The 12,216-nt window shown below is 36.3% G+C and overlaps 1 protein-coding gene across 5 annotated transcripts in view; it reads left to right on the top strand.

Annotated features, from left to right (window-relative positions):
• Mast2 (microtubule associated serine/threonine kinase 2) overlaps positions 1–12,216 on the top strand; it is a 193,600-nt gene that overhangs the window by 139,794 nt on the left and 41,590 nt on the right. The gene's annotated exons all lie outside the window — the stretch shown is intronic.

Raw genomic sequence — 12,216 nt, forward strand, 5'->3', positions numbered from 1 at the left:
TTTTTTAAGTTTGTCAAAAAGATTATATTAAATTATATTAAATTTAATATATAAAAATTATATTAAATATGCAAATAATTTTTTAAAAAGAGTGAGGTTAAAGAGTCTCAGAATATCTTATGGATGCAAATTTCAGAATGTATAAGATTTGAGAATATAATCTAATGTCAAATTAATGTAAGGCCCTGGGTTCGATCCTCAGCACCATACAGTGTTTTCTACCATGTTATGGCTCCAGTATCTTGGGCCATGTAATGAAGGTCCAGTAACATTTCATCCTACCATGCCCAAGGATCAAGGCTCACAGAAAGGAATCTGGTTAACTTTCTCCCTGTTAGACTAGGAGGAAACAAAAATAAAAGGAATATTTGTTTCAAATTGATTTTACATATTGGAAGTGAAGCACATGACTTCATGCATTCAGACTGTCTTCCATCTGGAATATACATTCCAGATAATGTAAGTACCAATTTACATGCCTCTGATGGAGGAATATATAAAAATGATGAGGTTTACATGAACTCAGCCACATTACTACTTCCAGGGAAAGGCAAAGACTTAATTTGAGGAGTTAGCGATGTATTTGGTCTAGACATATTCTTATATCCCATGGGAGCCAGATCCAGCTTTGTTAAAGGGACTGCTGTATTGCTACATTGTTCTTTGCTACACACTGTTTGTAGTAGAAATTCTAAACCTGGTGTTAATGGAAATGTAACAGACTTAGACCCATAGGAAGCTGTTCAGAGATTGCTGCCCAGATTTGGTAATTCATGAGTACTGTCGTCCTAAACCTAGAACCTCTCTTTGGGCAATAAAAGGGGGATATTGAAGTTGTGAAACAGGTTGGTATCAAGCTGAATAAGATAGGTCTCTTTCTCTTGGGTTTATCTTCTTGCTCATAGTTTACTGAGTCTTTGAAGGGAGAAAGAAAGAATGCATATGGATTAGTTGTCAGGACGCAGAGAATCTAGGGATTCTGAAACTGAACTTTGTCCTTGGAAGAAAGGTCTCATCTCAAACACTGGATTAGGTCATATAGTTTCTCCTGCTTTTGTAATTTGTAAAAACTCAGCATGCATCTGACCTGGCCTTTTCAACATATAGAAATAAATTTAGCTTGTCTGACTTTGTACATAGTTTCACAACTGTAATGTGAGTACTAGGCAGTAATTACTACTGGCTGCTCCTCTCTGAGATGATTATCTCTTTATTTAGATTCCTGGCAGTTAGAGTTTATGACTAAATCTTCCCTATTCAAGTGGCTTTGATTGAGAACATCACCTGGCCTTTTCGGTCTGCCTGGATCCATGGACTGTAACTCCATTTTTTGAGTTAACATGTGTCACATGCTTAGAACTTTATTAAAGTTAGGGTCATCTTAGCAATCAACAGCACAAAGTCCAGGGGAGGGGAGTAATTGACATTAAACACCCAATACATGGCTCTAGACTATATTTAACCAGCTATTGAGAAAGACAGCACTGATTGTTCCTCACAGATCAAATTTGACATTAGATTATATTCTCAAATCTTATACATCCTGAAATTTGCATCCACAGGATATTCTGAGACTCTTTAACTTCACTCTTTTTTAATTTATTTGCATATTTAATATAATTTTTATTAAATTAAATTTAATATAATTTAATCTTTTTGACAAACTTTAAAAATCAGAAATAAACTATAAAGATTTTTCTAGCATATATAAAGATAAAAATGTTATTAAAAATAAATAAGTTTCTGCAAATCAATTTCCAAAAGAAAAACAGTTAGAAATTAAGTAAAAAAGTGTCTTTTTAAAATGTAACCAACAATTTTGATGAAAGTGGAACTTGTATAAGGCTACCCTGTTTGTTGAATACATCAACCCATAGGGAAGTACATAGCTGTGTGTGCTGCACGTAGTATTCAATCTTAAATGAGCTGCAAGTGACATTTATTTGACTTAAAATACTGAGCACGAGAAGTTAATATATTTTGTCTGAAACTGTTCCATTGACCAATAGCACTCGTTTTTAATTCAATCAGATAAATTATAATGTTACTCATATATCTATATTAAAGTAAAAGGAAAGAAAGGAGGAAGGAAGAAAAGAAAGGAAGGAGAGAGAGAAAAATAAAGGATAAAGGAAAGAAGGAAGGAAGGGAGAGAGAGAGAAGCAGGAAGGAAGAGAAAACAAATAAATAAAATACTGAGTAAATGAACAAATGATCACTTTTGTTCTAAGAAAATTCCATATGTGCTTAAGCTTTGTTAGGGTCAGAAGTATACATAAAATTCCTATGTCTAACCTCAACACCGAAGCATATGACTCTACTTGGAGATAGAATCTTTTTTTTTTTTTAATATTTATTTTTCAGTTTTCGGTGGACACAACATCTTTATTTTATTTTATGTGGTGCCGAGGATCGAACCCAGGGCCCCGTGCATGCCAGGCGAGCGCGTTACCACTTGAGCCACATCTCCAGCCCCGAATCTTTTTTTTTTTTAATATTTATTTTTTAGGTATAGATGGACACAACACAATACCTTTATTTTTATGTGGTGCTGAAGATTGAACCCGGGCCCTGCCTGTTCTAGGTGAGCGCTCTACCATTGAGCCACAACCCCAGCCTCAGAGATAGAATCTTTAGAAAGGAATTAAGTTAAAATAAGGTCATTCAGGTGGCCCTGACCCAATATGACTAAAGCCTTTGTGAGAAGTGTGTGTTAGGACATACACACAAAGGAAAGATTTTTTTTTCTCCAGAAATACTTTTGGTCCTTTATGTTATTTCACTAATAATTGACAACTTTTAAATGAAAAATCTTGGGAGGAGAACATTGGTTTAAACGAACAATGAATTTAAATCTATTCTCTTGTATTTTCCATTCTTATTACTCCAGCATGTGTTTATATTTTATATGTGTTCCTATATGTAACAACATATTGTGTAAACAAATAAAATGTTAGTAATGAATAAGATTTCTGTTCTATAAGAGGGGAGTTTTATTGAGTCAAACGTTAGGGCTTACACAGCTTTTTTCTCTCTTTTATTTTAATTAAATTATTTATTCTAATTTGTTATACATGATGTCAGAATGAAATTCATTTCATATTATGCACATAGAGCACTTTAACTTCACTCTTAAGTCTTGAATCTGTTGAATAACATGAGGTCTGTTAATTTGAAAGTGGTTTTAATTATTCCATATATTTCAGTGCCTATGTAGTATTAAATATCTGCATAAACAGCTTTCAGCTTCAGTAAGATCAAATCAGTAGGTACTTAGCCATCTGTTTGTTTGGTTTTTGTGGTTGATGAATGTTTCTGAGGCTCAAACCCAGGGCCTCATGCATGTTTGGCAAGTACTCTACAACTGAGCCATACCTCCCGACATCTCTAGTTCTTCCTTTCTTTCTCCTTCCCTTCCTTCCTTCCTGTAAGCAAAACTAAAGACTGTACAGAGATATATCATGTGCCCCCCCACTCATATATAGGCTTCTCATTATTAATATCCCCCACCAGAGTGGTACTTTTGTTATAATTGATATGGTCAGTAGTTTACATCAGGGTTTACTAGTGGTGTTTATGTTTTATATGTGTTCCTATATATACAACTGTGTATTTAGACAAATGTATAGTGATATGTTTTCAACATTATAGTAACATACAGAGTATTTTCACTGCCTTCACTGACCTATTCTCTGCCAATTAATACTTCTCTCCCTCTAACCCCTGGCATCCATCAATCCTTTTACTGTCTCTATAATTTTGCCTTTTCCATATCATGTAGTTGAAATCATATGGTATTTTGCCTTTTCAAATTAGCTTCTTTTACTTAAAAGTGTATTTAATGGCTCAAGATTCAAACAGCAGGAGTACTGCTTCTCAGTGAGGTGGGTAAGAGGGAATTCACTGAAATTCAATATTGTAGAGTCAGAGTCCTTTAGAGGCTCTGAGCCAATGAACAAAGAACAAGAATTAGTCAGAGCCAAGCCTGTTAAGGCAGCAGCAGCAACACTGGATAAACACAGAAGGGAATGCTAACACGCAGAGAGAAACACACAGTGGATAAATTTGGAGAGAAAAAAACCTGTAGATCAGGGGCTGGGGATATAGCTCAGTTGGTAGAGTGCTTGCCTGTCAAGCACAAGGCCCTGGGTTCAATCCCAGCACCATAAATAAATAAATAAATAAATAAATAAATAAATAAATAAATAAAACCTGTAGATCAGAAAAGCAAACTGAACTTAGCTGATCCAGAGGCTGCTCAGTGAAAAGTGAGCCATATTTCTTTCTTTTTCCCCCCCATTTTTATAATTCTTTATCTGATATTTTATCTACTTCAGTATCTTTGGGGTCAGTTTCTGGTGAATTATAAACTTAAGGAGGTGGTGTGTTACCTTGTTTTTTTATATTTCTTATGTTCCTAGTTGGGTTTTATGTATCTATTAGAAAGGATTTCTATTCCACTCTTATATGTAGGCCTTTTTAGGGCACAGTCTTCACTTGCCAAAGTGTCCTAGAGCTATCTGGATTGAGACCCCCTTGTAGGTGTGGTTCCCACAACCTCTGTGTTAATTTTCTGTTATTGCTGTAGCAATGGACATCTGTAGTTGAGACCTAGGGGCCCACCCCTAACTGTTTCCACTTGAGATCTGGTTGTTAGTTTGAGTTTTTGTCTCTTGTATTCTTTATATTGAAATATAACTGAAGATTGGGTGTCATTAATTTGTGGTTGAACAGCAAAGTCTCTACCCTGTGAACTTGTGGTGTCCCTGTAGGTTCCTAGCAGCTTACAAAACAAGAGGTAAAAAACAATAGCAACAACCAATGTAAACAATATACAACATTAAATTAAATACCCAGTTTCTTCAACATTAATTACTATACACACACACAAAATGGTGGGGTGAGCAATTGTCAACAGTAAAAATAATAACTGTGAACTAGATCTGACTTTAAAACAAACAATAGGTGTCAATTATGTCATCCACAGCAGTAATGATTATATTAGCCTTAATTATGGGGGTGGGATTTATATAACCAATTAATTCTAAAAGATTGTAAAAATACAATTTAGTTAAGAGAGAAAAATGTGATAGGAAAGTAGAAAGAGTTTATAATTTAAAAAAGTCAACAGAGAGAATGCAGAAGAGATGTAGCAGGTGATGGTTATAAGTTCAAAGAAGAAAAAATAGAAACAAAGTAAAGGAAGAGAGGAAAAGAGAATAGTAGAATTTGTTAGCAGAAGAGGGAAAGAGAAACAAACAAATGAAAACAATATAAAACAAAACAAAAATATACAAACCAAAAATCCTAACCCTCAAAAGATAAGGCAAGGAAAAATAACTACATTTAAAAAATGCTAAAAATGAGAGAAAAAGAAACAAATATGTATGTATGTATATGTCCATGAACAAATCAGCACAGCAAGAAAACACACACACACACACAAACACACACACACACAGCTGAAAAGGAAAAAAGAATGAATCATTTCCACTGAGGTGGTCAAAATAATTGATGAGAATGGATGGTCAATGTCTATATCTGACTGTCTGTTTATTCTTGAGCTATGTACTGACAGTGAGAACAAGGACTGGGGGTTGTTAACCCCTTCTTTTTGTGTTCTTTCTGAGCTGCCAGCTGAGTAACCCAGGATTGAAGCTGGTTGAAATGAGTCGAAGCTTCCCTTCTCACCAGTATGAGGTGGGATGGAATGGGAAATACTGTCAGCTGGAGTTTTGTCTAAAAAGACAAAATTGATGAACTTCCAGAGTAGGCTGCTGCAGAGTTCTGTGAGGGGAGTTCTAGTTGGTTGGGATTGGGTCTAATCAAGCCTCAGGGACAGTGTTGGTGGTATCTGCTCTGGAAAAATTAGATCAACACACCCTGCAGCTGCAGCTTGGCCACATCAAGATGGTAAGTCAGCTCTCTGCTGCTACTTGAGAAACAGAGCACTTTTGAAGCCCAGTGTACAGTGGAGCCCTCAGGATCAGCTAAATTCAGGCTGCTTTTCTGAGCTCAGGTTTTTCCATGCCAAATCTTTTTCTCTCTGTGTTCTCCCTCCCTCTCTGGTGCCAGTGCTGCTACCGCTGCTGCTATCATTGCTGCTGCCACAGTCAGTTGGCTCCAGTGTACTCTTTCTTCTTTGTTTAATGTACCCAAATTTCTGGGTCTCTAAGACATTCTGACTATCCAATATTGAATTTGAATCTCAGTGTTGTATTTCTTAATTGGCAAGCTGACAGGAACCATCTTGAAAGGCCACGTTGCAGTTTACTGCTGTGGGAACCCAGAAGATCAAAGCAAGCATTGCCATACTGTCCCAGCAAGTGCCTACCTTATGGTCTAGGGTGTACCAAGCAGAATGCATCTGGTCTGTCTAGACAAAACTCTGATCGACAGTTCTTACCATTCCTTCCTACCTTCTACTGGTAAGAAGGGAATAATGAGAGCTATTTTAGTCAGCTTCAGTTTTAGGCCACTCCAGCTGGGAGCTCAGTGAGTAAAACAAAAAGAGTAAGGGGTTAACAACCCACAGCCCTTGTTCTGGCATGGTCATGTTCTATTTCTCTTAGTACATAGCCCAAGAAGAAACTGAAAGGACAGTCAGGCATAGGCAGTGATCATCCATCCTTGTTGATGGTTTTGACCACTTCTGTGGAAAAGATTTTTATTTTTCATTAAGAATCTTTTTTCCAGTGGGCACAATGGTGCACACCTTTAATACCAGCAACTTGGGTTGCTGAGGTTGGAGGATCACAAGTTCAAGACTAGCCTCAGCAACTTAGTAAGGTCCTAAGCAACTTGTGAGACTCTGTCTCAAAATAAAAAGTTGAGGGCTGTAGATGTAGCTCAGAGGTACTGTGCCCCCAAGTTCAATCCTCAGTATCAAAAAAAAAAAAAAAAAAAAAAAAAAAGAATCTTTTTGTGTGTGTATGTGTGTGTTTTCTTACTTTGCCAGCTCATTTTTTTCCTCTCATTTTTAACTTTATTTTTATGTGTTGCTGAGGATCGAACCCAGGGCCTCACATGTGCTAGGTGAGCACTCTACCGCTCAGCCACAACCCCAGCCCTAGGGTTAGGGTTTTTGATTGTTTCTCTTTCTCTCCTTTCTTTCCCTACTATCAGCTAGATTCTCCTGTTCTTTCTTTCTCCCTCTACATTATTTTCCTATTTTTTTCTCCTCTTATAACCATCACTGACTGCACTCTCTCTATTCACACCTTGAACATTCTAAACTTTCTTCTATTACTTTTTTCTCTCTTACATTTTCTTTTCTCTTAATGAACTGTATTTTTACCATAATTTAGAACTATTTGGTTTATATAACTCCTGCTGCCATCACTCATGTTGTTGCAGTTATTAGTGCTGTGGATGATGTGGTTGGCACCTACTTTTTACTTTAATCACAGATCTAGTTCATGATTTTTGTTTTTTACGTTGGCAATTGCTGCCTCCCCATTCTTGTTCTGTGGTAGTGTTGTGAATGTAATAGTAGGCCCTGGGTGTTCATTCAATTCTACATATTGTTTGCTTTGGTTGTTGCTATTGTTTGTTTTGTGCTTTTCTTTGAGGTGCTGGGAATCTATAGGGACACTACAAATTCATAGACTAGAGATTCTGCTGCTAAACTCTTTCTACCCAGAAGCACACCTTGTTCCACATACAAATCAACCACACTCAAACTTCAGCAATACTTTAATACAAAGAATAGAAAAGCATAACGCCCCCCCCCCCCAAATTAATGACCAGGCCCTAAGCAGAAATGGCTGGGTGGAAGGGGATCCTCGATCCCACTCATGGACCCACTCCTATAGCAAAAACAAAATTAACACAAAGGCCGTGGATACCACAATTACACGGGGTCTCAATCTACATGAAAAAAATAAGGTAACACAGTGCCTGCTAAGGTTCACAGTTCACTAACAACTGACTCCAAAGCTATTGAGTGAATGAGATATCAGATAAAGAATGCAAAGAAGGATTATAAAAATAATCGGTGAGGCCAGGCAAGGTGGCCCACGCCTGTAATCCCAGTGGCTCAGGAGGCTAAGGCAGGAGAATTGTGAATTCAAAGCCAGCTCAGCAAGGCACTTAGCAACTCAGTGAGACCCTGTCTCTAAATAAAATACAAAATAGGACTGGGGATGTGGCTCAGTGATGGAGTGCCCCTGAGTTCAATCCTTGGTATCCCCCCCACCAAAAAAAGATGGGTGAATTCCAAGAGAACACAAACACACACACACACACACACACACACCCTGAGGAATCAAGGAAATCAGTGTAAGATATGAATGAAAAAGTCAATAAGGAGATAGAGGTATTGCAAAACAACAAAATAGCAATCTTGGAAATAAAAGACACAATAAATCAAAAGGTTCAGCTGAAATTTTCTCTAATAGTACCATGCTGAAGACATAATTTCAGAGCTAGAAGACAAGTGGCTGGCCTTGAACATTTATTTAGACAGTATTAAAGAAAAGAAAATAAGTAAACATGACCAGAATATACAAGAACTCTGGGACAACATTAAAAGGCCAAATTTAAGAATCATTGGAATTAAAGAGAATTGTGAGATACAGGTTAAAGGGATGCATAACCTCTTCAGGGAAAAAATAACAGAAAAATTCCAAACCTTGAGAATCAGATGGATGTCCACATATAAGAGACATTCAGAACCACAAGTAGACAATATTAAAAAAGAACTTCTCCATGACACATTATAATTAAAATGCCTAACACATAGTAGAATTTTAAAAGCCTCAAGAGAAAAACATCAGGTCTATACACCAATAATGAATCTGCTGAGAACCCAAATCATCAGATTCATTCACAGTAGCCTCAAAGAAAAAAAGAAAAAGAAAACAAAACCTAGGAATAAATCTAACCAAGACAGTGAAAGACATGTACAGTGAAAATTATAGAATATTAAAAAAGAAACTGAAGAGGCATAAGAGGGAAAGACCTCCCATGTTCATTGGTAGACATGATTAATATTGATAAAATGGCCATACTCCCAAAGCAATATACAGATTCAATGCCATCCCCATCAAAATACCAATGATATTCTTCACAGAACTAGAAAAAACAGTCCTAAAATTCATTTGGAGAAATAAAAGACCCAGAATAGTCAAAGCAATTCTAAGCCAAAAAAGCAGCTAGAGGCATCACAATGCCTGACTTCAGCTATCTAACTACAGAGCTATAGTAACAAAAACTGCACTTTGCTGACAAAAACAACAACAACAACAAAAAATAAATAAATAAAAAGACACATAAACCAGTGAGATAAAACGGAAGACACAGAGACAAACCCACACAGATACAGTCATTGACAAAGGTGCCCAAAACGTACATTGGAAAAAGGACAGGACAGCTTTTTTAACAAATGATGCTGGTTATCCACATGTAGAAGAATGAGACTAGCCCCTCATTGCTCCCCCTGCACAAAAGTCAAATCAAAATGGACCAAAGACTTAGGAATTAGATCAGAAACTATCAACTCCTAGAAGAAAATGTAGGTTCAACACTCTAGCATATAAGATCAGACACCAGCTTTCTTAATAGGACATGTAAAGCTCAGGTAATAATTCTAAGCATTAGAAAATGGAATGGCATCAAATTAAAAAGCTTCTGCACAACAAAGGAAACCATTAAAAATGTGAAGAGAGAACCTACAGAAATGATAAAAAGTCTTTGCTGGCTACTCTTCTGACAGAGGATTGATTTCCAGAATATATAAAGAATTCAAAAAATTTAACACCAAAAAACCAAATAACCCAATTAACAAATGAACCAAATGGCCACTCTCAAAAGAAGAAATACAGATGGCCAAGAAATATATGAAAAAATGTTCAACATCATTAGCAATGAAAGACATGCAAATCAAAACTATCCTGAGGGCTGAGGTTGTGGTTTAGTGGTAGAGCATTTGCACCTGTGAGGCACTGGGTTTGATCCTCAGCAACACATTAAAAAAACATAAACAACAAAAAGAAAACCCTAAATAAACAAAATAAAGATATTGTGTGCACTCACAACTAAAAATACACATGGTTAAGCAAGTGCTGTATCGCTGAGCTACAACCCTAGCCCATAAAAGCTTAGTTATAGCTTTGCATATTTAAAACTAATATTAAAATAATCTAAATAATCTGTGCTTTTTAGAGTATATATCTTACTCATAATCAACTAGCATATATCAGTGATTTACCATGAGGTCAAGATTTCACAAATCAACAAAACAAGGAAAATGTAAAATATCTTTTTTGTGTTATTGGATTCATAGTCTGAGATATTTAATTTGCCTTCTGAAAACTGGTAAGTACTTTGACTATTATATAAAATGTTTTAATTTTTTAAAAAATTGTTGCCCTAAATTGGGTACATGGGTTACGTGTCTGTAGTACCAGCATCTCAACAAACTGAAGCAGATGTATCACAATTTCCAGTCCAGCCTGGGCAATTTAGCAAGACTCTGTTTTAAATATTAAAAAATAAATAAAATAAAAAGGGTTTGGGATGAACCCTGGGTTCAGTCCGTAGTACCACCCACCAAAATATTGTTGCCCTGAAGTTTGTGATACAAATTGACAAATAATCTAAGTCTACTTTTATACACCAGTATACCACTTCATCTTATAATAACAAACCTTATAAAACCAAAATATACTTAAATCATTCATTTTACTTACAAATAAACATACACACACCCCCACAATTGAATACATTGATGCCATTATTATTTTGAACAAACCTCCCATTATCTGTTAGATGGATTTAGAATGAGAAAAATAAGCAGCTGGGTGCAGTGGCACATTTCTGTAATCCTGATAACTCAGGTGGCTGAGGCAGGAAGATCACAAATTTGAGGCCAGCCTCAGCAACTTAGCAAGACCCTATCTCAAAATAAAAAACAAAAATAAGTAGCTGGGCATGGTTACACATGCTTGTAATCCCAGCGGCTTAGGAGACTGAGGCAGAAGGTTCACAAGTTCAAAGCCAGCCTTAGCATTTTAGCAAGGACCTAAGCAATTTAGTGAGACCCTGTCTCAAAATTTAAAAGAGGGAGGGTCTGGGGATGTGGCTCAGTGGTTAAGGGCATCTGGACTCAATCCTTCAATCCCCAGAAGGAAGAAGAAAGGGGGAGGGAGAGTAGAGAGAAATTTTATTTTATTTTCACTTCTTTTTCTTCCTTCCCTTCCCTTCTCTCTCTTCCTTCCTTGCTCCATAATTGGGCATTGAACCAGGGGCACTGTAACACTGAGCTATTTTTACCAGCCCTTTTTATTTTTTATGTTGAGACAGGGCTCATTAAATTGCCCAAGCTGGCCTCAACCTGTGATTCTCCTGTCTTTGCCTCCCTAGTAGCTGAGATTGCAGGCATGTGCATCCAGGCCTGGCCACTTATTCCTTTTCTGATGCTTCCTCACTCTTTCTGCAGGGCTTAGTTTCTCAACCCTTGTAATTTTCCTTCTCTCTGAATTTTTTTTTAACATTTTTTGGAAGGCAAGGTATCAAAATCCCTTGTTTTTAGTTTGAGAAAATATTTCATCTTCATTTTTTAAGAATAATTTTCACAAGATGCAGATTTTAAGTTGGTCTTTCTTTTCTCTTTCAACACTTTAAATATTTCTCTCCACTATCTTCTTGCTTACACAGTTTCCAAGGGCAAGATGAATATCATTCTTATCTGTGCTCCTCTATAGGTAGTATTTTTTTCCTTCAACTTCTTTGAAGAATTTTTATCTTTGATTTTCTCTAATTTAAATATCATATGCCTTCATATCATATTTTCAAAATTTATTCTGTTTGATGTTTTCTGAGCTTCCTAGATCTGTGGCTTCTTGTCTGACATTAATTTTGGGAAATTTTCAGTCATTAGTCCTTCAAATATTATTCTGTTCCTGACTCTCTTTTTCTTATAGTCTCATCACATGTATTTATGCCTTTTTTAGTCCACAATTCTTGGGTATTTTGCCCTTACCCAATTTTTTTTTCCCTTTGCTTTTCAGTTTTGAAAGTTTCTATTGTCATTTCTGAGCTCAGAGAGTCTTCCCTCAGATATGCTCAATCAGCTAATAAACCAATCAAAAGCATTCTTTTTATTAAAAAAAATTATTTTTTCAGTTGTAAAGTTAGTCATAATACCTTTATTTATTTATTTATTTTTATGTGGTGCTGAGGATCGAACCTAGGGACTCACACATGCCAGGTGAA

This window comes from Marmota flaviventris, chromosome 10, assembly GCF_047511675.1.
Source record: "Marmota flaviventris isolate mMarFla1 chromosome 10, mMarFla1.hap1, whole genome shotgun sequence".
In the NCBI taxonomy this organism is placed as follows: domain Eukaryota; kingdom Metazoa; phylum Chordata; class Mammalia; order Rodentia; family Sciuridae; genus Marmota; species Marmota flaviventris.